This window comes from Phyllobates terribilis, unplaced genomic scaffold, assembly GCF_046119375.1.
Source record: "Phyllobates terribilis strain yellow unplaced genomic scaffold, ASM4611937v1 Scaffold_1__5_contigs__length_1240528914, whole genome shotgun sequence".
In the NCBI taxonomy this organism is placed as follows: Eukaryota; Metazoa; Chordata; class Amphibia; order Anura; family Dendrobatidae; genus Phyllobates; species Phyllobates terribilis.
Genome location: NW_027362761.1, coordinates 1095517824 through 1095541579, shown reverse-complemented (window position 1 = coordinate 1095541579; position 23756 = coordinate 1095517824). Strand labels below are relative to the sequence as shown.

The 23756-nt window shown below is 49.9% G+C and overlaps 1 protein-coding gene across 1 annotated transcript in view; it reads right to left on the bottom strand.

Moving 5' to 3' along the window:
- The window catches only part of KLHL5 (kelch like family member 5), an 88191-nt gene extending 65134 nt beyond the window's left edge, over positions 1 to 23057 (bottom strand). The window contains exon 1 of the mRNA XM_073645939.1: positions 22841 to 23057. The gene's annotated coding sequence lies outside the window, so the exon portion shown is untranslated. The remainder of the gene's footprint in view (positions 1 to 22840) is intronic.
- Positions 23058 to 23756: the final 699 nt, after the last annotated feature.

The following is a 23756-nucleotide window of genomic DNA, read 5'->3' as shown; positions in this document are numbered from 1 at the left end:
TTCTCACAAAATTAGAATATCATCAAAAAATTAATTTATTTCAGTTCTTCAATACAAAAAGTGAAACTCATTATACAGAGTCATTACAAACAGAGTGATGTATTGCAAGTGTTTATTTCTGTTAATGTTGATGATTATGGCTTACAGCCAATGAAAACACAAAAGTCATTATCTCAGTAAATTAGAATAATTAACAAAAAAACACCTGCAAAGGCTTCCTACGTGTTTAAAAAGGTCCCTTAGTCTGTTTCAGTAGGCTCCACAATCATAGGGAAGACTGCTGACTTGACAGATGTCCAGAAGGCAGTCATTGACACACTCCACAAGGAGGGTAAGCCACAAAAGGTCATTGCTAAAGAAGCTGGCTGATCACAGAGTGCTGTATCCAAGCATATTAATGGAAAGTAGAGTGGAAGGAAAAAGTGTGGTAGAAAAAGGTGCACAAGCAACCGAGATTACCGCAGCCTTGAAAGGATTGTTAAGAAAAGGCCAATCAAAAATTTGGGGGAGATTCACAAGGAGTGGACTGCTGCTGGAGTCATTGCTTCAAGAGCCACCACACACAGACGTATCCAGGACATGGGCTACAAGTGTCGCATTCCTTGTGTCAAGCCACTCATGACCAATAGACAACGCCAGAAGCGTCTTACCTGGGCCAAGGAGAAAAAGACCTGGACTGATGCTCAGTGGTCCAAGGTGTTGTTTTCAGATGAAGGTAAATTTTGCATTTCATTTGGAAATCAAGGTCCCAGAGTCTGGAGGAAGAGTGGAGAGGCCACAATCCAAGCTGCTTGAGGTCTAGTGTGAAGTTTCCACAATCAGTGATGGTTTGGGGAGCCATGTCATCTGCTGGTGTAGGTCCACTGTGTTTTATCAAGACCAAAGTCAGCGCAGCCGTCTACCAGGAAATTTTAGAGCACTTCATGCTTCCCTCTGCTGACAAGCTCTTTGGAGATGGAAATTTCATTCTCCAACAGGACTTAGCACCTGTCCACACTGCCAAAAGTACCAATACCTGCTTTACACACAACAGTATCACTGTGCTTGATTGGCCAGCAAACTCGCCTGACCTTAACCGCATAGAGAATCCATGGGGTATTGTCAAGAGGAAGATGAGAGACACCAGACCCAACAATGCAGACAAGCTGAAGGCAGCTATCAAAGCCACCTGGGCTTCCATAACACCTCAGCAGAGCCACAGGCTGATCGCCTCCCTGCCACGCCGCATTGATGCAGTAATTGATGCAAAAGGAGCCCCAACCAAGTATTGAGAGAATTTACTGACCATACATTTCAGTAGGACAACATTTCGGATTTTTAAATCATTTTTCAAGCTGTTGTTATAAAGTATTCTAATTTACTGAGATAATGACTTTTGTGTTTTCATTGGCTGTAAACCATAATCATCAACATTAACAGAAATAAACACTTGAAATAGATCCCTCTGTTTGTAATGACTCTATAGAATATAGGAGTTTCACTTTTTGTATTGAAGAACTGAAATAAATTAACTTTTTGATGATATTCTAATTTTGTGAGAAGCACCTGTATATAACCCATGGGAACATACTTTAAAATTTTCCATTTTTTATCCTCACAATGACTGCATAAAACTAGACACAAAATGTATCCATTTGGTCTGCTCTAATGTTGCAACATAAAGGGTTGGGTAATTAGCTATCACATCCAACTACATGCTCAAAAGATTTCTCTGAATTAAAATGCCTGATGATATAGGTGGAATTGGCCAACCAGCTAATGACAGACCCGAGAGAATTCTAGAGAGATAGCTCTTGAACCAATGCTCACTTGGCCAACAGCTATCCATGACTTAAGGTCTACCCATTGTCTATGGCCAGCTTAAAGGGAATGTGTAATCAGAAAATTATCTATTTATTTCAACTTGATTTTTATGTTTAAATTATTTCTTTATTCAATCAGAACATTTGCAAATTTCTTACAGGCCACTAAGCCTATTATTAAACTCATATGTACCTGTTGAATAGAGAGGGTCTTTTCAGCAGTCTCATTATCACCACAGAGAGGATTACGGTAGATAGCCATTCATAAATCGGTGTTGTCACAGCTCGCTTTCTCCCCCTCCATGCACAATCATTGCAGAGTAGTTCTCTGTGCGTTTTTGCCCTGCGTTTTTCACCATTAACTTTACTCAAATCAGGCAAAAAACGCACCAAAAATGTGCGTATTTTCCTTTAGGAATTTTTTTGCAGCAAAAACGCAGAGATGCAGAAACCTAACAGAAATTTCTACAACTACTCAACGTGTGCACATACCCAACAAGCCTACAACCTGCAGTAACCACAGCTCCACCACATTACTGCACGACCTCCTCTACCCTCACCTAATGTATCCTCACCCATTCATTGTAGACTGTGAGCCCTCGCGGGCAGGGTCCTCGCTCCTCCTGTACCAGTCGCTGACTCGTTTTGTTAAGATTATGTAAATGTTTTTGCTATGTATATCCCTATCACATGTAAAGCGCCATGGAATAATAAATAATAATAATAATACCCTAAAGTTCATGTCTAAAAAAAAAGACATGCTGCCAGTATTAATGTGACTGCTGTACGGGCAAGTGTGAAAGTTACACGTTTTGTAATTTTTTATTTATTTATTTTTTTTTTTAATATAGTGATGCAAAAAAAAAAAAAAAATCCCCTCATAAGTTTTATACAGTTTAAAGGGGTTTAACTACCTACTTGTTGTGCCTGGCGCCGATCTCTGCCAGCACAAAGGGGTGATTCAGTAGCTTCCACTGTCATATTGACTGTAACGGGTCTGGGAGGCGGAACCTCTGAGCTACTATACAAGGGGGCGGTCCTTGTAAGGGAGCGGGTGGCGACCAGGGAAGACGGGCAGGAAGTCACAGCAGGTGACCGGGACAGTCTCTGAGTGAACGGGCTGGAGGTCACGGCAAGTGACCGGGGCAGTCTCTGGATGAACGGGCTGATGGTCACGGCAAGTGACCGGGGCAGTCTCTGGATGAACGGGCTGATGGTCACGGCAAGTGACCGGGGCAGTCTCTGAATGAACGGGCAGATGATCACGGCAAGTGACCGGGGCAGTCTCTGAATGAACGGACAGGTGGTCACAGCAAGTGACCGGGGCAGTCTCTAGGTAAAGGGTTGGTACGACCTGTGGCGGCTGATGATAGACGTGAGCTCCCAGGTGAGCAGGCGAGAGTCTCTGGATGAACGGGTGGTCACAGCATGTGACGGCGGAGCCTCCAGGAAGACCAACAGACAGGCGGCAGATGGGCGCTCCCAGGTGAGCGGGCAGAAGTCTCTGGACAGGCGGGTGGTCACAGCACGTGACGGCAGAGCCTCCAGGTAGGCTAGCAGACAGGCAGCAGATGAGCGCTCCCAGGTGAGCGAGCAGGAGTCACTGGACAGGCAGGTGGTCACAGCACGTGACGGCGGAGCCTCCAGGTAGGCTAGCAGGCAGGTAGCAGGTGGACGCTCCCAGGTGAGTGGGCAGGAGTCTCTGGACAGGCAGGTGGTCACAGCACGTGACGGCGGAGCCTCCAGGTAGGCTAGCAAGCAGGTAGCAGATGTGTGCTCCCAGGTGAGCGGGCAAGCTGGTCCATAGACAGACTGACAAGAGTTGGAAGGCAGACCGTCGGACCTCAGGCAAGCAGGCAGGTGGCTGATGTGCGCTCCCAGGTGAGCGGGCAGGCTGGTCCTTAGACAGACTGACAGGAGTAGTAAGGCAGACCGTCGGACCTCAGACTAGCAGGCAGGTAGCAGATAATCAGGCAGGATTCTGGCAGGTAACTGGCAACGGGACCTGAGGGCTGAAGCAGAGTAGTGAACAGTGCAACAACATTGCTCGGGCACCTCCATTTTGGAGGAGGTGCCTTATATATGGTGAAGTCCTCCGGCCATTGGCCGGGGACTCCTTAGGACGGCGCGCGCGGCCCCTTTAAGAGGGAGGGAGAGCGCGCGCGCGCGCGCCCTAAGCACAGTGGCCGGGAAGGAGCGCGCGCTGCCAGCAGAGCGGGAGGAGGACGCCGGGCACGGAGCAGAGAGGTGAGGGGAACAGCGTCCCTGCCTAGCAGAGGGCAGGGACGCCGGCGCTACAGTACCCCCCCCCTTTAGGCCCCCCCTTTTTTAGGCCAGACAGAAATTTAGCTAGGATGAGAGGGGCATGGATGTTCTCCCGGGGCTCCCACGTTCTCTCCTCAGGACCAAACCCCTTCCAATCTACTAGAAAAAAGGTCTTTCCTCTTACCCTTTTGGTGGCAAGAATGTTCTCTACCTCAAACTCGTCCACAGCAGAAACCGGAGCAGGAGGCGTACCTGTAGACTTGGAAAAAGAGTTAAGTACCACAGGTTTGAGGAGAGATACATGGAAGGAGTTAGGGATCCGTAAGTTGGCCGGGAGTTTCAATTTATAGGCCACCGGGTTGATCTGACTGATGACCTCCAGAGGACCGATGAACCGAGGCCCTAACTTGTAAAAAGGTATCTTGAGTCGGACATATTTAGATGAGAGCCAGACTTTATCTCCAGGACGAAATTGTGGAGGATCCAGGCGTTTTTTGTCAGCGTGTCTTTTCATCCGTTCGGACGACTGAAGGAGTGCGGATCGGGTACTCTCCCAAATGGAGGAAAATTTGCTAACGAGAGATTCCGCAGCCGGGTTGTCCACAGAGGTGGAGACAGGAAATGGAATCCGAGGATGCTGACCGAAGACTACAAAAAACGGGGATTTGGAGGAGGATTCGCTCTCGTGATTGTTATAAGAGAACTCGGCCCATGGTAGGAGATCCACCCAGTCTGAATGATGGGCATTAACGAAGTGCCGGAGGTAACTGGTCAGGTTCTGATTGATCCGCTCCACTTGACCATTGGACTGTGGGTGGTAAGCGGAAGAGAAGTCCAGGGTGACGTCTAGCAGTTTACAAGTGGCTCTCCAGAAACGTGAGGTGAACTGTACCCCACGATCCGACACGATGTGGAGGGGCAGGCCATGAAGACGGAAGATGTGGCGGATAAAGTCTTTAGCCAGCTCGGGTGCAGACGGGAGGCCTGGCAGGGGAATAAAGTGAGCCATCTTGGAGAAGCGGTCAGCGACCACCCAAATGACAGTACAACCGGCAGAGACGGGGAGATCAGTTATGAAGTCCATAGCAATATGCTGCCAGGGGGCAGCAGGCACAGGAAGCGGAAGAAGGCGACCGGCTGGCAGGTGTCTCGGAACTTTGTTGCGGGCGCAGGACACACAGGCAGAAACAAAGTCTATTACGTCCTTGTGCAGGGTAGGCCACCAGTAGTGCCGGGCAATAAGCTGGAGGGTCTTTTTCTGACTGGCGTGGCCAGCTAGTTTAGACGAGTGACCCCAGTGTAGGATCCTCTCCCGATCAGGTACTGATACGAACGTCTTACCGGGAGGGAGACGATTTAGACTCACGGGAGCCACCTGCATTACTCTGGCGGGATCGATGATATGTTTAGGTTCTTCCTCGAGATCGGACACCATAAAGGATCGGGATAAGGCATCTGCTTTGACGTTTTTGTCAGCCGGGCGAAAATGAAGAACAAAATCAAAGCGAGCAAAAAACAAGGACCACCGGGCTTGGCGCGGGTTAAGTCTCTGGGCATGCTGGAGGTAAGCCAAGTTCTTGTGGGCAGTGTAAATTATTACCGGGTGAAGAGCCCCCTCGAGTAGGTAACGCCACTCCTCCAATGCCAGCTTGATGGCCAATAACTCTCGGTCTCCTATGGAATAATTGCGCTCAGAGGAGGAGAAGAGTTTAGAGAAGAAGCCGCAAGTTACCATCCTCCCGGAAGATGATTTTTGAGTAAGTACCGCTCCGGCTCCAGAGGAGGAGGCGTCAACTTCCAGGAAGAACTGCTTGTTGCCGTCCGGGCGATGCAGCACTGGGGCGGAAGAGAAGGCCTGTTTTAGGGAAAGAAAGGCCTCCTCTGCTTCGGGCGGCCACTCTTTGGGATTAGTACCCTTACGGGTGAGCGCGGAAATCGGGGCAGTCCGGGAAGAGAAGTGTGGTATGAAGAGGCGGTAGTAGTTGGCGAAGCCCAGGAATCGCTGAATGGCCTTCAACCCCTCCGGTCGAGGCCATTTCTCGATGGCAGACAGTTTCTCTGGATCCATTCGTAGGCTGGTCTGAGAAATAATGTAGCCCAAAAACGGAAGCGAGGTCTGCTCAAAGAGGCACTTCTCATATTTAGCGAAGAGATGATTCTCCCTGAGCCTGAGCAGGACCTGACGAACGTCCCTCCGGTGAGTCTGGAGATCCGGAGAGAAGACCAAGATGTCGTCCAGGTACACCACTACGCAGGAGTAGAGAAGGTCCTGGAAGATGTCATTGACCAACTCTTGAAAGACGGCAGGAGCGTTACAGAGACCAAAGGGCATTACCAGATATTCATAGTGGCCGTCCCGGGTGTTGAATGCCGTCTTCCATTCATCCCCCTGACGGATACGAACCAGGTTGTACGCCCCACGGAGGTCCAGTTTGGTGAAGATCCTAGCCCCCCTCAGACGATCAAATAACTCCGGAATGAGCGGAAGGGGGTACTTATTCTTCACCGTGATCTGGTTAAGGCCTCTATAGTCTATACAGGGACGGAGAGAGCCGTCCTTCTTTTTGACAAAAAAGAAGCCTGCTCCCGCCGGGGAGGTAGATTTCTGGATGAATCCCCTGGCCAGATTCTCCTCAATATATTCGGACATCGACCGGGTCTCAGCAGCGGATAATGGATAAATACGCCCACGGGGAGGAGTAGTACCAGGTAACAGGTCGATAGGGCATTCGTATGGTCTATGAGGGGGTAGTGTCTCTGCTTCCTTTTTATTAAAGACATCAGCATAAGACCAATAAGGAATCGGAAGTCCAGGTAGATTAACTGGGGTAGGAGAAGGACGGACGGGATGGACGGGAACCAGACAGGTTTTATGGCAGTCCTGTCCCCAGCGAAGGACTTCTCCGGTCTGCCAGTCAAGCACGGGTGCATGTCTCTGGAGCCAAGGTAGGCCTAGCAAGAGGGCGTGAGAGAGTCCAGGCAGAACATGAAGGGAGATACTCTCAGAATGCAGCATTCCCACCTGCAGAGTAATGGATTCGGTGATGAGTTGGATGGGGCGTGGTAAGAGGCCCCCATCCACGGCAGCAACAGACAAGGGTACAGCCAGAGGTTTGGTGGGGATGCGGTATTTCTCTACCAGGGACTGTGAAATAAGATTCCCGGCTGCTCCAGAGTCAAGTTGGGCTAGTTCGAAAAAACGGTTCTCCCCGCAGACGATTGAGACTGACAACAGCAGAGATGGAGAGGATTTATTCTTGTCTAGGTCGACCTCTCTGAGCGAACCTAGACACAGGCGTTTCCCGACCTCTCCGGGCAGGCACGGATCCGGTGCTCCTTACTGCCACAGTAGAAGCAGCTCCCCTCGGCACGGCGTAAGTCCTGACGGGTTTTGACCATCTTGGTCTGGTCGACCTGCATAGGCTCAGGAGAGTGTACCTGGGTAGAGACGGAGGGAGTGACGGGTTTCTGAAAAGTAGGAGCTAGACGTGGTAACCTCCTCTCATGGGTGACCTCTTTGGCACGCTCCTGGAACCGTAGGTCAATCCGGGTGGCAAGAGTTATTAGGTCATCGAGAGTGGTAGGAATGTCCAGACCGGCAAGTTCATCTTTAATACGGCCGGACAGACCCTCCCAGAAGACGGATACCAGAGCGTCGTTATCCCAGGCCAGCTCCGAGGCAAGGGTACGGAACCGTATGGCATATTGGCCCACGGTGAGACTTCCCTGACGGAGGCGTAGCAGTGATGATGCGGATGAGGTCTTCCGTCCGGGTTCGTCGAAGACTTTCCGGAAAGCCGTGAGAAAAGCAGGCAAATTGGACACCAGGGGGTCTCCTCTCTCCCATAGAGGATTTAGCCAGGCCAGGGCCTCCCCGGTGAGATGGGACATGATGAATGCAATTTTGGCCCGGTCGGAGTTAAACTGGTGGGACAATAGTTCAAAGTGCAGGGTGCACTGATTTATGAAGCCCCGAGCCTGGGCGGATTCGCCTCCGAAGCGAGGAGGTGCAGAAAGCTGGGGTCCAGGATAGGATACCATGGTATTAGTGGGCAGCGGAGCTGCCGGATTGCGAGACATGGCACTGGCGGAGGTTGCTGGTGGAGCAGTCAGAGTGTCCAGGCGAGTATTGACGTTCCGCAGGTGACCCAGGATGGACTCCTGTTGGGACCTTTGACGGGACAGTTCATGACACAGGTCCGAGAGCGAGGGAGCTTGGGTGCCACCGGGTTCCATGGCCCGAGCAAACTGTAACGGGTCTGGGAGGCGGAACCTCTGAGCTACTATACAAGGGGGCGGTCCTTGTAAGGGAGCGGGTGGCGACCAGGGAAGACGGGCAGGAAGTCACAGCAGGTGACCGGGACAGTCTCTGAGTGAACGGGCTGGAGGTCACGGCAAGTGACCGGGGCAGTCTCTGGATGAACGGGCTGATGGTCACGGGAAGTGACCGGGGCAGTCTCTGAATGAACGGGCAGATGATCACGGCAAGTGACCGGGGCAGTCTCTGGATGAACGGACAGGTGGTCACGGCAAGTGACCGGGGCAGTCTCTAGGTAAAGGGTTGGTACGACCTGTGGCGGCTGATGATAGACGTGAGCTCCCAGGTGAGCAGGCGAGAGTCTCTGGATGAACGGGTGGTCACAGCATGTGACGGCGGAGCCTCCAGGAAGACCAACAGACAGGCGGCAGATGGGCGCTCCCAGGTGAGCGGGCAGAAGTCTCTGGACAGGCGGGTGGTCACAGCACGTGACGGCAGAGCCTCCAGGTAGGCTAGCAGACAGGCAGCAGATGAGCGCTCCCAGGTGAGCGAGCAGGAGTCACTGGACAGGCAGGTGGTCACAGCACGTGACGGCGGAGCCTCCAGGTAGGCTAGCAGGCAGGTAGCAGGTGGACGCTCCCAGGTGAGCGGGCAGGAGTCTCTGGACAGGCAGGTGGTCACAGCACGTGATGGCGGAGCCTCCAGGTAGGCTAGCAAGCAGGTAGCAGATGTGTGCTCCCAGGTGAGCGGGCAAGCTGGTCCATAGACAGACTGACAAGAGTTGGAAGGCAGACCGTCGGACCTCAGGCAAGCAGGCAGGTGGCTGATGTGCGCTCCCAGGTGAGCGGGCAGGCTGGTCCTTAGACAGACTGACAGGAGTAGTAAGGCAGACCGTCGGACCTCAGACTAGCAGGCAGGTAGCAGATAATCAGGCAGGATTCTGGCAGGTAACTGGCAGGTAACTGGCAACGGGACCTGAGGGCTGAAGCAGAGTAGTGAACAGTGCAACAACATTGCTCGGGCACCTCCATTTTGGAGGAGGTGCCTTATATATGGTGAAGTCCTCCGGCCATTGGCCGGGGACTCCTTAGGACGGCGCGCGCGGCCCCTTTAAGAGGGAGGGAGAGCGCGCGCCCTAAGCGCAGTGGCCGGGAAGGAGCGCGCGCTGCCAGCAGAGCGGGAGGAGGACGCCGGGCACGGAGCAGAGAGGTGAGGGGAACAGCGTCCCTGCCTAGCAGAGGGCAGGGACGCCGGCGCTACATTGACAGAGCAGCGGCTTCTCTTCCGCTCTGCTGATGGGGGGGTGACTGCCGATATCATAATGATTGACAGCTGCACCCCCCCCCCTTCTCTGCCTAACTGTCAATCAGCATGACGTAAGGTCAGCAGTCACATTCCGTGGACAGAGCAGCCCGGATGAAGAAGAGCTTCTCTGTTGACTTGGAGCAGCTGAATTGCCGGCAGGTGTGGTCAGTGATTTGTTTGTGCTGGGGCCGGGTACAACAAGCAGGTAGTTAACCTGCCTGTTTTTTTGCTTTTTTATTTTTTTTTTATTATGGGTATAAAATTGTGTTTCGCAGAATCTCAATTTGCAGTACCCCGAAACACAGTGTCTACAAATTGAGATTCTAGCTTGGCTTTTATCCTAAGTCATGTGGCAAGACTCATTAAAGAGTAGATATTGACTTATAGGATTGCTACTTTCAATAGGTGGCATTAGAGTTCTAGTCCTCTTCCTCTCTGAAGAGACAATGTGAAGATTTTATTTCCCAGAGGAGCATTGCGGCTTAAAAGTCTTCCCATCTTGGCATGTCAGGCTTGACATGTTACTCTCCACAAGGAGAAACCTTACCCCTTGGATCCAGGTCAGATGCCTCACACCCAGCCAAACCAGATTTCACACTGCACTGATGAGGGGCAGTATCCCGAAACACAGTGTCTGCAAATTGAGATTCTAGTTTGGCTTTTATCCTAAGTCATGTGGCAAGGCTCGTTAAAGGGTCGACATTGACTTTTAGCATTGCTACTTCCATTAGGTGGTACTATAGTTCTAGTCCTATATATATTTACCATATTCAATTCAGTGAATACAGATTCTCCCATTACTGAAATAGGAGATGGCAGCTGTTACCGATAGAATCCTATGTAAAGGATATGAAGGGAGGAGAGGAGAAGGAGGGAGGAGAGGAGAAGGAGGGAGGAGCCAGATGCACAGAGTCTCCCAACTGCTCCTCCACTTTTACACAGAAACTTATCAAAAATCAACTGCCATCTCCTACCTCAGTAATGAAACATTCTGTCTTCACCGAGTACAGATTTTACCCAGGAATTGAGAATTTTGAGAAAGAATTCAGAAGGAGAAAGAAGCAGATTTCTCTGATAAGATATATTACAAAGTTGATTATTTTCAAGTGTACTATTGATTTATGAAATAAAAATTAAAACGACGACTATTCTAAATTTGCAAAAATGTCTACATTTCTGTTTTTTTTTTCAGTCAATATGGGGTGCAAAGTGCACTTTAATGAGAAAAAAAAATAACTTTTTAGAATTTACCAAATGGCTGCAATGAGTCAAAGAGTGAACAAATTAAAGGGGTCTGAATACTTTCCGTACCCACTGTATAGTTCTTAAAAGCAACAGTTTTATTACAAATATTTCTATTATAACAAGTGACAGTGGAGTTTCTTGTCCCCCAAGTGTCTCTCATTAAGTAATTTTTTTTACAAACACAACTGTGCACAAATAGTAAGACACATAAGGCCACTAGAGAACTACAAGTACCAGCATAATGTCCGCTGAGGCTTTTACAATTCATGGGAAAGCCCCACAACCAGTGCATGAAATATATAGTAATACTGTACTATTGTACTCATGAAGAAGAAAATATTATGTATAATTTGATTAGGTAAAATATATTCTTTTTTTCTATCATATAGGCACTGTGAAATATGAGTCAAGACATTGATTATGGCAGCGGTGGACACAAACAGAAGAGGGCCATTGTGCAGAATAATAATTTATCATAATCTGCCCCTTTCTGTGCCTTTGACAGAAGCAGTTTGCAGCTGAACTGGGTCTCTTTACCCCTTGGGCCCATGTGTGGCTCTACAGGTTCCTCCAATGTTGTTTACCCCTGGATGAAGTCCACAGAATATCACCCATAATATCACATGCTTGTGAATAAAGCTGTGAGTGATTGGGAATCTTTAAGTTGCTTCATACTATGGGTCAAACAGAAAATACTGCTCTTTTTGTACAAGAAGAGTGTGCACTAAGTTATTAAGCTTTGCTTATGTACCACAGCACTTTACAGACGACATAATCACTGTCCCCATTGGGGCTCACAATCTACAATCCCTTTCAGTATGTCTTTGGAGTGTGGGAAGAAACCCACGCACACACAGGGAGAACATAAATAGATATAAAAGGAAAGCACAGTTCTGGGATGTATTAAGAGAAGGATACAGTCTAGATCACGAGAAGTAATTATCCCCCTCTACTCCTCTATGGTCAGACCTCATCTGGAATACTGGGTTCAGTTCTGGGCACCACATCTTAAAAAAAAGACATCGAAAAAATGGAGAAAGTTCATAGAAGAGCAACCAGGATGGTGAGAAAACTGCAAACTATGTCCTACGAGGAACGGTTAAAGGATCTGGAAATGTTTAGCTTACAAAAAAGAAGGCTAAGAGGAGACTTAATAGCTGTCTACAAATATCTGAAGGGCTGTCACAGTTTAGAAGGATCATCATTATTCTCATATGCACATTGAAACAGAGAAGCAATAGGATGAAACTGAAAAGGAGAAGATACAGATTAGATATTAGAAAAACCTTTTTACACTGAGGGTGATTAATGAGTGGAACAGGCGGCCACGAGAGGGGGTGAGGTCTCCTTCAATGGAAGTCTTCAAACAGAGGCTGGACAGACATCTGTCTGAGATGGTTTAGTGAATCCTGCATTGAGCCAGGGGTTGGACACGATGACCCTGGAGGTCCCCTCCAACTCTAACATTCTAGGATTCTATAACATACAAACTCCTTGCAGATGTCGTCCTTGGTGGAATTTGAATGCAGGATCCCAGTGCTGCAAAACAACAATGCTAACCACCGAGCCACCGTGTTTCATTCATCTATTCGCATTCAGAAAATAGGGCCACTCACGATCACAAATTGTGGACATAGCTGGCTCCGTGTGCTTGTATGCATCATGGATGGCTTCTGATGCTGCCTTTCATTGCAGGCATTATTCTAGTCCATAAAACAGACCAAAGTAGTGCATGCTGCAATTTTTCCACGCAGACCATGGAACCGTGCAGAAAAGAGGCCATGTGCACTGTCACGCTGGCTATAATGGGTCCATGTGCTCTCCCTGTGCAGTCTCAGATGTACATGGATCGATTATACCCTTGTCTGAACGAGCCCTAAGGGTGCGCTCATACCTGCGGATATAAAGGAGCTGAGATTCTCAGCCAGAAAAGTTGAAGAGTGTCAGGCGAGCGTCATGCGTTTTTATCCTCACCTAGCATCCGTACCCCATGCAAGTGCTATGCGAGTGTGCGTTTTTCCTCACTTCGCATCCGTATGCAATGTGTTTTTAACATCAGCTTTTACATACAGTAGTTCTCTGTCATTTCAAGCCAGTTTTCTAACCAATAAAACACTCTTTTCACTAAATCTAACTCTTCATCTGGCCAAATAGCCACCAATTACAAATTCATACATGTTGCCCAGGATTATGAACAACCCCAATTTCCGCTAACAAAATAGCAGATCGAGGACCCCACCTTGTCCTCTAGCACCAATCTGAAAACTCTAGATGAAGCCCACAAATTTCTCCTTTCAGCTCGCTCTCTACAAATGAAACTGAAAATCTGCCATAGATCCTATTTAACTCCGCAAAAGGTCATAGAATGGGGCTGTACACAACCTCCATGTGTTTTAAGTGCCACTCCCCGAAGCCAATTTGTTCCATTGCCTGGGCACATGCCTGGTCATTCAGCCATTTTGGGTCAGAGTGCGACAGTACACCACCACTCATCTGACAAACTTTGCTCCTGATGAGCCTCTATGGGCCTTCTTTGGATATTTAAAGCCAGATAAATATACATGCTCTCCTGGGGCCCGTAAACTATTACATTTGGTGGCGTCAGCCGGTATTTGTCACGGGTGTGTCAGATGTGACAGACAGTCGCCCTGCAGTGGGTTGCAGAAGATCTCTTTGTTTTTAGCATTACAGACACCTTCTTAGATGTCTCACTCTAGGACCCAGCAGCCACCTCCCTCCTGCTCTAATTAACCCTAGAACGCATGACCATAAAAATCTACATTTTCACATACCTGGGGCCTTTTAGGCCCGTGTGCAAATAACATGGAATAACTCAAACAAAAATGACAAACAACTATATATCTGAGGAATACCTAGAGTTTCAAAATTCTAACTAAAGTAATCTTGCAGAAAATAGAAAACAATTAACAGGGCGGGCCTGCGAGGCCCCAGGTATGCGTTCTAGGGTTAACATGCTGGACTGGGTGTTTAAAAACTTTCAGTCTGCTATAGGATGGTGCTGGTGATATTCACATGTTTCCTTGTGAAAGCTTGGAGCAATTGCAGTTCTTACTTCCTCTCTGGTGTTAAGAGGACGTGTGTGTAATCTCTCTTAAGTCGGCTCAAGCTAAGTTACTTTCCCCCGTGTCTGTCTATCTTGTTGGTTTTAGTTGTTAGAGGGGACTGATTGGCGCTCATCCCAGCCAGGGCCTAGCTGTAGGGAAATACAGGGTTTTAGGTTCCTGTGTGGCGATTGGTGAGGAACCAATATAGGGACGATAGGGGAGACAGGGTGATATCAGACCAGCCTAGGACAGGGGTCTCAAACTCAGCTGGGTATATGGGCCGCACACGGAAAAACATTTAATTTTGGAGGGGGGGGTGCGCATTATTTGCAGGACAAAGTGACATTTTTAGTGATACCATTTTTTTCCCTATACACCTTTTGAACTGGTCCCTATCCTGCGCATATGTCCCCATCCAGGTCCCCCCCCATACTGCGCACAGGTTCCCTCCCCCCCCATACTGTGCACAGGTTCCCTCCCCCCCAATACTGCGCACAGACCACTCACCCAATACTGCGCACAGGCCACCCCCCCAATACTGCGCACAGGTCACCCCCCCCAATACTGCGCACAGGTCACCCCCCCAATACTGCGCACAGGTCACCCCCCCAATACTGCGCACGGGTCACCCACCCAATACTGCGCACGGGTCACCCACCCAATACTGCGCACAGGTCACCCACCCAATACTGCGCGCAAGTTCACTCCCCACCATACTGCGCACAGGTCACCCACCCAATAGTGCGCACAGGTCACCCACCCAATAGTGCGCACAGGTCACCCACCCAATAGTGCGCACAGGTCACCCACCCAATAGTGCGCACAGGTCACCCACCCAATAGTGCACACAGGTCACCCACCCAATAGTGCACACAGGTCACCCACCCAATAGTGCGCACAGGTCACCCACCCAATACTGAGCACAGGTCACCCACCCAATACTGAGCACAGGTCACCCACCCAATACTGAGCACAGGTCACCTCCCCAAATACTGCGCACAGGTCACCCCCCAATACTGCGCACAGGTTCCCTCCCCCCCAATACTGCACACAGACCACCCACCCAATACTGCGCACAGGCCACCCCCCCAATACTGCGCACAGGTCACCTCCCCCAATACTGCGCACAGGTCACCCCCCCCAATACTGCGCACAGGTCACCCCCCCCAATACTGCGCACAGGTCACCCCCCCCAATACTGCGCACAGGTCACCCCCCCCAATACTGCGCACAGGTCACCCCCCCAATACTGCGCACAGGTCACCCCCCCCAATACTGCGCACAGGTCACCCCCCCAATACTGCGCACAGGTCACCCTCCCAATACTGCGCACAGGTCACCCACCCAATAGTGCGCACAGGTCACCCACCCAATAGTGCGCACAGGTCACCCACCCAATACTGCGCACAAGTTCACTCCCCACCATACTGCGCACAGGTCACCCACCCAATAGTGCGCACAGGTCACCCACCCAATAGTGCGCACAGGTCACCCACCCAATAGTGCGCACAGGTCACCCACCCAATAGTGCGCACAGGTCACCCACCCAATACTGAGCACAGGTCACCCACCCAATACTGAGCACAGGTCACCCACCCAATACTGAGCACAGGTCACCTCCCCAATACTGCGCACAGGTTCCCTCCCCCCCAATACTGCACACAGACCACCCCCCCAATACTGCGCACAGGTCACCCTCCCAATACTGCGCACAGGTCACCCACCCAATACTGCGCACAAGTTCCCTCCCCACCATACTGCGCACAGGTCACCCTCCCAATACTGCGCACAGGTCACCCACCCAATACTGCGCAGAGGTCACCCACCCAATAGTGCGCACAGGTCACCCACCCAATACTGCGCACAGGTCACCCACCCAATACTGCGCGCAAGTTCACTCCCCACCATACTGCGCACAGGTCACCCACCCAATAGTGCGCACAGGTCACCCACCCAATAGTGCGCACAGGTCACCCACCCAATAGTGCGCACAGGTCACCCACCCAATACTGAGCACAGGTCACCCACCCAATACTGAGCACAGGTCACCCACCCAATACTGAGCACAGGTCACCTCCCCAATACTGCGCACAGGTCACCCCCCAATACTGCGCACAGGTTCCCTCCCCCCCAATACTGCACACAGACCACCCACCCAATACTGCGCACAGGCCACCCCCCCAATACTGCGCACAGGTCACCTCCCCCAATACTGCGCACAGGTCACCTCCCCCAATACTGCGCACAGGTCACCTCCCCCAATACTGCGCACAGGTCACCCCCCCCAATACTGCGCACAGGTCACCCCCCCCAATACTGCGCACAGGTCACCCCCCCAATACTGCGCACAGGTCACCCCCCCCAATACTGCGCACAGGTCACCCCCCCAATACTGCGCACAGGTCACCCTCCCAATACTGCGCACAGGTCACCCACCCAATACTGCGCACAAGTTCCCTCCCCACCATACTGCGCACAGGTCACCCAACCAATAGTGCGCACAGGTCACCCTCCCAATACTGCGCACAGGTCACCCCCCCCCCCAATATTGCGCACAGGTCACCCACCCAATACTGAGCACAGGTCACCTCCCCCAATACTGCGCACAGGTCACCCCCCCCCCAATACTGCGCACAGGTTCCCTCCCCCCCAATACTGCGCACAGGCCACCCCCCCCAATACTGCGCACAGGTCACCCCCCCAATACTGCGCACAGGTCACGCCCCCAATACTGCGCCCAGGTCACCCACCCAATACTGCGCACAGGTCACCCCCCCCAATACTGCGCACAGGTCACCCCCCCCAATACTGCGCACAGGTCACCCCCCCAATACTGCGCACAAGTCACCCCCCCCCAATACTGCGCACAGGTCACCCCCCCAATACTGCGCACAGGTCACCCTCCCAATACTGCGCACAGGTCACCCCCCCAATACTGCGCACAGGTCACCCCCCCAATACTGCGCACAGGTCACCCCCCCAATACTGCGCACAGGTCACCCTCCCAATACTGCGCACAGGTCACCCCCCCCAATACTGCGCACAGGTCACCCCCCCCAATACTGCGCACAGGTCACCCCCCCAATACTGCGCACAGGTCACCCTCCCAATACTGCGCACAGGTCCCCTGTCCTGTATTTCAAATAGGCATGACAGAAAAAATAAATAAATAAAGATTATTCTCACCTGTCCTCCGTTCCTTGGGCGTCCTTTCTGCACCTGTGGCCCGCAGGCACATCGACCCCTTGACGATCGCAGCCCGGTCCAGGAGCTGCCGGCAGCTGCGCTTCAGTTCAGTGTATTGCCGCGCAGAGACCGGCTCTCTGCACAGCAATACCAATGCCAGCCGCCGGCCTATCAGAGGCCAGCAGCTGACATCTGCGTCCCAGCGCAGCAGTGTATAACGTCACTGACACGCGCAGATGTCAGCTGCTGGCCTCTGATAGGCCGGCGGCTGCCATTGATGTTGCTGTGCAGAGAGCCGGTCTCTGCACAGCAATACACTGGACCGGACCGCGATCATCAAGGGGTCTATGTGCCTGAGGGCCACATGAAGCAGCCGGAGGGGCCGCGTGTTTGAGACCCCTGGCCTAGGAGGTCTCCACTCCCCATTTCCCTAGTGGGCTCCCTTCCCCTTATCCCTTCGAGTTGAACTTAGTCTTTGCCACACTTTGCGTGGCAGTATTAAGACCATTCTGAAGGTATGGATCCACGATCAAGCTCCTCCTTTCAAGATCATTCTAGACAAACTGTAATTTCTGCTTCAGATGGATTGGGCTGAGGCCTCCTTGCATAAAGAGGGAAGGGTGCAGTCCTTTTTTGAAACTTGGGAAAGTTTAATCTCCCTACTTCCACAATGCATTTAGGATATTAGAACTTGTTGTCAACCAACAGTATGGTATCAAGAGCAACTACTATTAGGAGAAGTTAGGAGAAGCGCCTATATAGAAATATTTGGGAGAACCGCTGTGTAAAGTCGTTTCAAGGTGTTGGAGGTCTGCTCTGGTGTCGGCGGGTCCTGCACAACTCTCAAAGAGAGTTTAAGGTTACGCACCCATGTTGGGTGATCAATATGCAAGAGAAGTACCTGTTTCAGATATATTTTCTCTTTTCCTCTCCATCCCCCCACCCCTCCCAGTTTTTGGTATATTTTCCTTTTAAATCAATGTAATTGTATCTAGAATAGGTATTTTGCTACCAATCATCTCATAACATGGCATGCATATGATAGTAAGCTTTGGTTAATCCTTGTCACTAATATACAGTACAGACCAAAAGTTTGGACACACCTTCTCATTTAAAGATTTTTCTGTATGTTCATGAGTATGAAAATTGTACATTCACACTGAAGGCATCAAAACTATGAATTAACACGTGGAATTATAGATACTTAACAAAAAAGTGTGAAACAACTGAAAATATGTCTTATATTCTAGGTTCTTCAAAGTAGCCACCTTTTGCTTTGATGACTGCTTTGCACACTCTTGGCATTCTCTTGATGAGCTTCAAGAGGTAGTCACCGGAAATGGTTTTTACTTCACAGGTGTGCCCTCTCAGGTTTAATAAGTGGGATTTCTTGCCTTATAAATGGGGTTGGGACCATCAGTTGTGTTTTGCAGAAGTCTGGTGGATACACAGCTGATAGTCCTACTGAATAGACTGTTAGAATTTGTATTATGGCAAGAAAAAAGCAGCTAAGTAAAGAAAAACGAGTGGCCATCATTACTTTAAGAAATGAAGGTCAGTCAGTGCGAAAAATTGGGAAAACTTTGAAAGTGTCCCCAAGTGCAGTTGCAAAAACCATCAAGCGCTACAAAGAAACTGGCTCACATGAGGACCGCCCCAGGAAAGGAAGACCAAGAGTCACCTCTGCTTCTGAGGATAAGTTTATCCGAGTCACCAGCCTCAGAAATCGCAGGTTAACTGCAGCTCAGATTAGAGACCAGGTCAATGCCACACAGAGTTCTAGCAGCAGACACATCTCTACAACAACTGTTGAGAGGAGACTTTGTGCAGCAGGCCTTCATGGTAAAATAGCTGCTAGGAAACCACTGCTAAGGACAGGCAACAAGCAGAAGAGACTTGTTTGGGCTAAAGAACACAAGGAATGGACATTAGACCAGTGGAAATCTGTGCTTTTTCTGATGAGTCCAAATTTGAGATCTTTGGTTCCAACCACCGTGTCTTTGTGCGACGCAGAAAAGGTGAACGGATGGACTCTACATGCCTGGTTCCCACCGTGAAGCATGGAGGAGGAGGTGTGATGGTGTGGGGGTGCTTTGCTGGTGACACTGTTCGGGATTTATTCAAAATTGAAGGCATACTGAACCAGCATGGCTACCACAGCATCTTGCAGCGGCATGCTATTCCATCCGGTTTGCGTTTAGTTGGAACATCATTTATTTTTCAACAGGACAATGACCCCAAACACACCTCCAGGCTGTGTAAGGGCTATTTGACCAAGAAAGAGAGTGATGGGGTGCTACGCCAGATGACCTTGCCTCCACAGTCACCAGACCTGAACCCAATCAAGATGGTTTGGGGTGAGCTGGACCGCAGAGTGAAGGCAAAAGGGCCAACAAGTGCTAAGCATCTCTGGGAACTCCTTCAAGATTGTTGGAAGACCATTTCCGGTAACTTCCTCTTGAAGCTCATCAAGAGAATGCCAAGAGTGTGCAAAGCAGTCATCAAAGCAAAAGGTGGCTATTTGAAAAACCTAGAATATAAGACATATTTTCAGTTGTTTCATACTTTTTTGTTAAGTATATAATTGCACATGTGTTAATTCATAGTTTTGATGCCTTCAGTGTGAATGTACAATTTTCATAGTCATGAAAATACAGAAAAATCTTTAAATGAGAAGGTGTGTCCAAACTTTTGGTCTGTACTGTATATGCTTTGGGTAATATTTGCATTGATGTATGTAAATTTTTATATTCAATAAAAATAAGGATTAAACAAAAACAATCTTTTATACAGCTATAGATAGATGATAGATCTTGATAGAAATATTTCTGTCATTGAGATATATAATCAGTGCTTTGCGTGTGTACCTTACTGTATTGTATTTAGCTAATAAATGAAAAAAATGGCGTGGGGTCCCCCTTATTTTTAATAACCAGCTAAGGGAAAGCCAACAGCTGAGAGCTGGTTTTAAGAAGGGGGCAATAAACAAGGAGCTTCCCTGGCTATTAATATCAGGTCAGAGCTGTCTGCTTAGACTTTACTTACTTATTAACAAGGGGGAACCCCCCAAAAATTGACGTGGGGTCCCCCTATTTATAATAACCAGCAAAGGCTAAGCAGACAACTGTGAGCTCATTAATAGCCTGGGAAGCTCCATGTCTATTACCACTTTCCCGGACTATAAACAACAGCCCCCAGCTGTCGGCTTTCCCTCAGCTGGTTAAGAAAAATAAGTGGGACCCCAAGCCATTTTTTACATGTATTAGCTAAATACATGTACAGTTAGCTATACACGCACTACACTAATTATATATCTCAATGACATCTTTCTATTTATTCTATGTATATATCTATTCTAGTCTGACATTTCACGCTGTGAATTTACTGTATGTGGCTGATGAAATGTCTGGTTTCCTATGAGATGCGAGTACAAATCGCACAACACACGCATGGTCCTTGTGCCGTGCGATTCTTTTCTCGCACCCATTGATTTGCATTGGTGAGTCTCGGCCGTTTTACGCAGCATGCTGTGAACTTTAAGGGTATGTGCACACGATGCAGAAATGAAGCAGAAAATTTCCGCATCATTTCTGCATCTCCCTGGCAGAAAAAACGCATGCAGATTGTGCATGCGTTTTTCCTGCAGAATACATGCGGATCCACATGCAGATTCACATGCGTTTCCGCATGCAGATTGACAAGCGCTTTCCAGGCGATAGCATCACTTGGAAAGTGCTTGACAACTAGGTCACACTGTATAAATCCATGCAAACAGCATGGATTTATATAGTGTGACCCGAGATAGTGTATATACTTACCTCCGATGGCCCGCGCTGTCCTGCTCACTCCGTTCTCCCGGAAACTTTGAATTGAAAGACCTGCCGACGTCAGCGTCACGTGACCCGTCACATGACTCTGACGTCAGCGCAGGTCCTACAACTCACTGCAAGTGCCGGGAACCAAGCGGGAGCGCTGTGCGGGCCGACAGAAGGTAAGAATACATTTATTTTTTATTTTATTCTTTTTTTACAGCTTTTTTAATGGTACCTGGGTGTGGATGAGACTCTCCTCTCCTCCACACTCGGGTACCATCCGCATATTAGAACGCGCCAATAGCGCAAGTACAGATGCAGTCTTGCGGAATTGGCGCGTTCTAATGCAAGTCAATGGCGGCGAAATCGCCGCGTTTCCGCAAAATTAATTGACATGCTGCGGATTTGAACGCTGCGGAAAAATCCGCATCATGGGCACAGCACATGCGGATTTCCATTGGGGAACATTGCTTCCCTTCTACCATGCGTTTTTCATGCGTTTCAGCGGCGTTTACGCAACTGCAAAAACGCCGCGGAAACGCATGAAATACGCATCGTGTGAACTCAGCCTTAGGCTCAGTACCCACGATGCAGAAATGAAGCAGAAATTTTCCTGAGCATTTCTGCATCTCCTTGGCACAATAACGCATGCGGTTTTTACATGCGTTTTTGCCATGTGTTTTTCCAATGCACTGTATAGGCAAATACGCATGCAGAAACGCACAAAAATTGGTCATGTCAGTATTTTTTCTGCAAGTAAAATCTGCGCAGAAAAAATCGTGACCATGTGCACAGAACTTGCAGAATGTCATAGGAAGTCATGGGATAAGGTATGCAATGCGTTTCTGGAGCATTTCCGCACCAAAAATGCATCGTGGGCACACAGCCTTATTACTCACTCCAATTCCAGGTGAGGAAAGACTCGCAGATGAGCACTGCCTGATTTTATACGCAGATGTGAGCGAACCCTAATACAGAGGCTTCAAGCATAGAAATAACAGTGTCAGGGCTTCAAAAATAGCCGGAGGTTGACAGCACAAATTCTTACAATAGCTCCGTACCAAAGTGGTTCTACATAGATACAATGACATAGTATTTGCCATCAGAAAAATCGAATTGAAATACTTTTACGTTATTATTCAAAACAATATTCTACATTTTTCTGTAAAAATAACAAAATCAAATATAGCTGGGAAATCCACCAGTGTGAACAAAGCCTTAGAAAAACGTCAGTGGTACTTCGGATTACAACTGTGCCCCAAAAGACTACGGAACCAACTACAACCACTGATATTTAGGTTTTATAGAATTACATTGAAATATTACATCAGTGGTGTGCTCATCCCGAGGAATATTCCGTACTTATAACTACAACTGTGATCTGGAGAACTACAAGAACCAACATGTCAAGGATATGATAAACCATTACTTGTCGGAAGTAGCATTGGTGCAACCGAGAGGTAAGGGGGTCACTTCCACCTCCAACTCATATATTGTTTTAGAATAGGGGCCCTCTTCTGTGTCCACATCATCCTGCCATTCTGAATCCTACAGTGACCTCCCCACCCCACCTTGCTATAGAAGAACTACAAGCACCAGCATACACCGTGCTCCTGGTACAGAACTGCCAAAAAGCCACAAGATGTCAGACTGTATCTAAGACATGAGTGGGGACAGTCCTGAGTCTGTGCAGGAGGATGAGGAGCTGCCAGTGACCGTGCAGCTGTGGAACTACAAGTGCCAGCATATCCGGACCTTCCACAAGTGCCAAAGAGACACAAGATAGTAATAATGTATAAACCAAGACCAGGACTGGATGAAAACTAGCAGCAAAGCTCAGCAACTCCCAGAATCTGGAGGATTGTCTGCAGATGTAAACATCACCCCCAGCTGCCCTGGTACCTGCCCAGCTGTGTGCCCCGCACAGGGTGAGGGTGGAGGAGAGGGGCAGAGGCTTCAAGACTCGCTGTGATGGGGGAGATGCCGTCCCTCCAGGCTCCATGCCTCCCCTGTGCAGCCGCCTGTGTGCTCAGTGCTGGGGAACTCCATGCAGGGATCTCCCAGCAGCAGACAGGAGGGCGGCAGTGACGTCACCGAGGAGGAAGCGCTGACACAATGTAGCACAACAGCAGCGACACAATGACAATCCCACTGCCGCCTCCCTCCACACACTGGGACCTGGCAGGCTCCTGGCACCCCCCCCCCCCCCCCCCCCCCCCCCCCCCCACACACACACACACACACACACACACACACACACACACACACACACACACACACACAGCAGGCTCCTGGCACCCCCCCCCCCCACACACACACACACACACACAGCAGGCTCCTGGCACCCCCACCCCTCCACACAGCAGGCTCCTGGCACCCCCACCCCTCCACACAGCAGGCTCCTGGCACCCCCCACCCCTCCCCACACACACACACACACAGCAGGCTCCTGGCACCCTCACCCCTCCACACAGCAGGCTCCTGACACCCCCTCCCCCCCCCCACACACACACACACACACACACAGCAGGCTCCTGGCACCCTCACCCCTCCCCACACACACACACAGCAGGCTCCTGGCACACCCCACCACACACACAGTAGGCTCCTGGCACCCCTACCACACCACACACACAGCAGGCTCCTGGCACCCCCTACCACACACACACAGCAGGCTCCTGGCACCCCTCACCCCACCACACACACACACAGCAGGCTCCTGGCACCCCCCACCACACACACACAGCAGGCTCCTGGCACCCCCCACCACACACACACAGCAGGCTCCTGGCACCCCCCACCACACACACACAGCAGG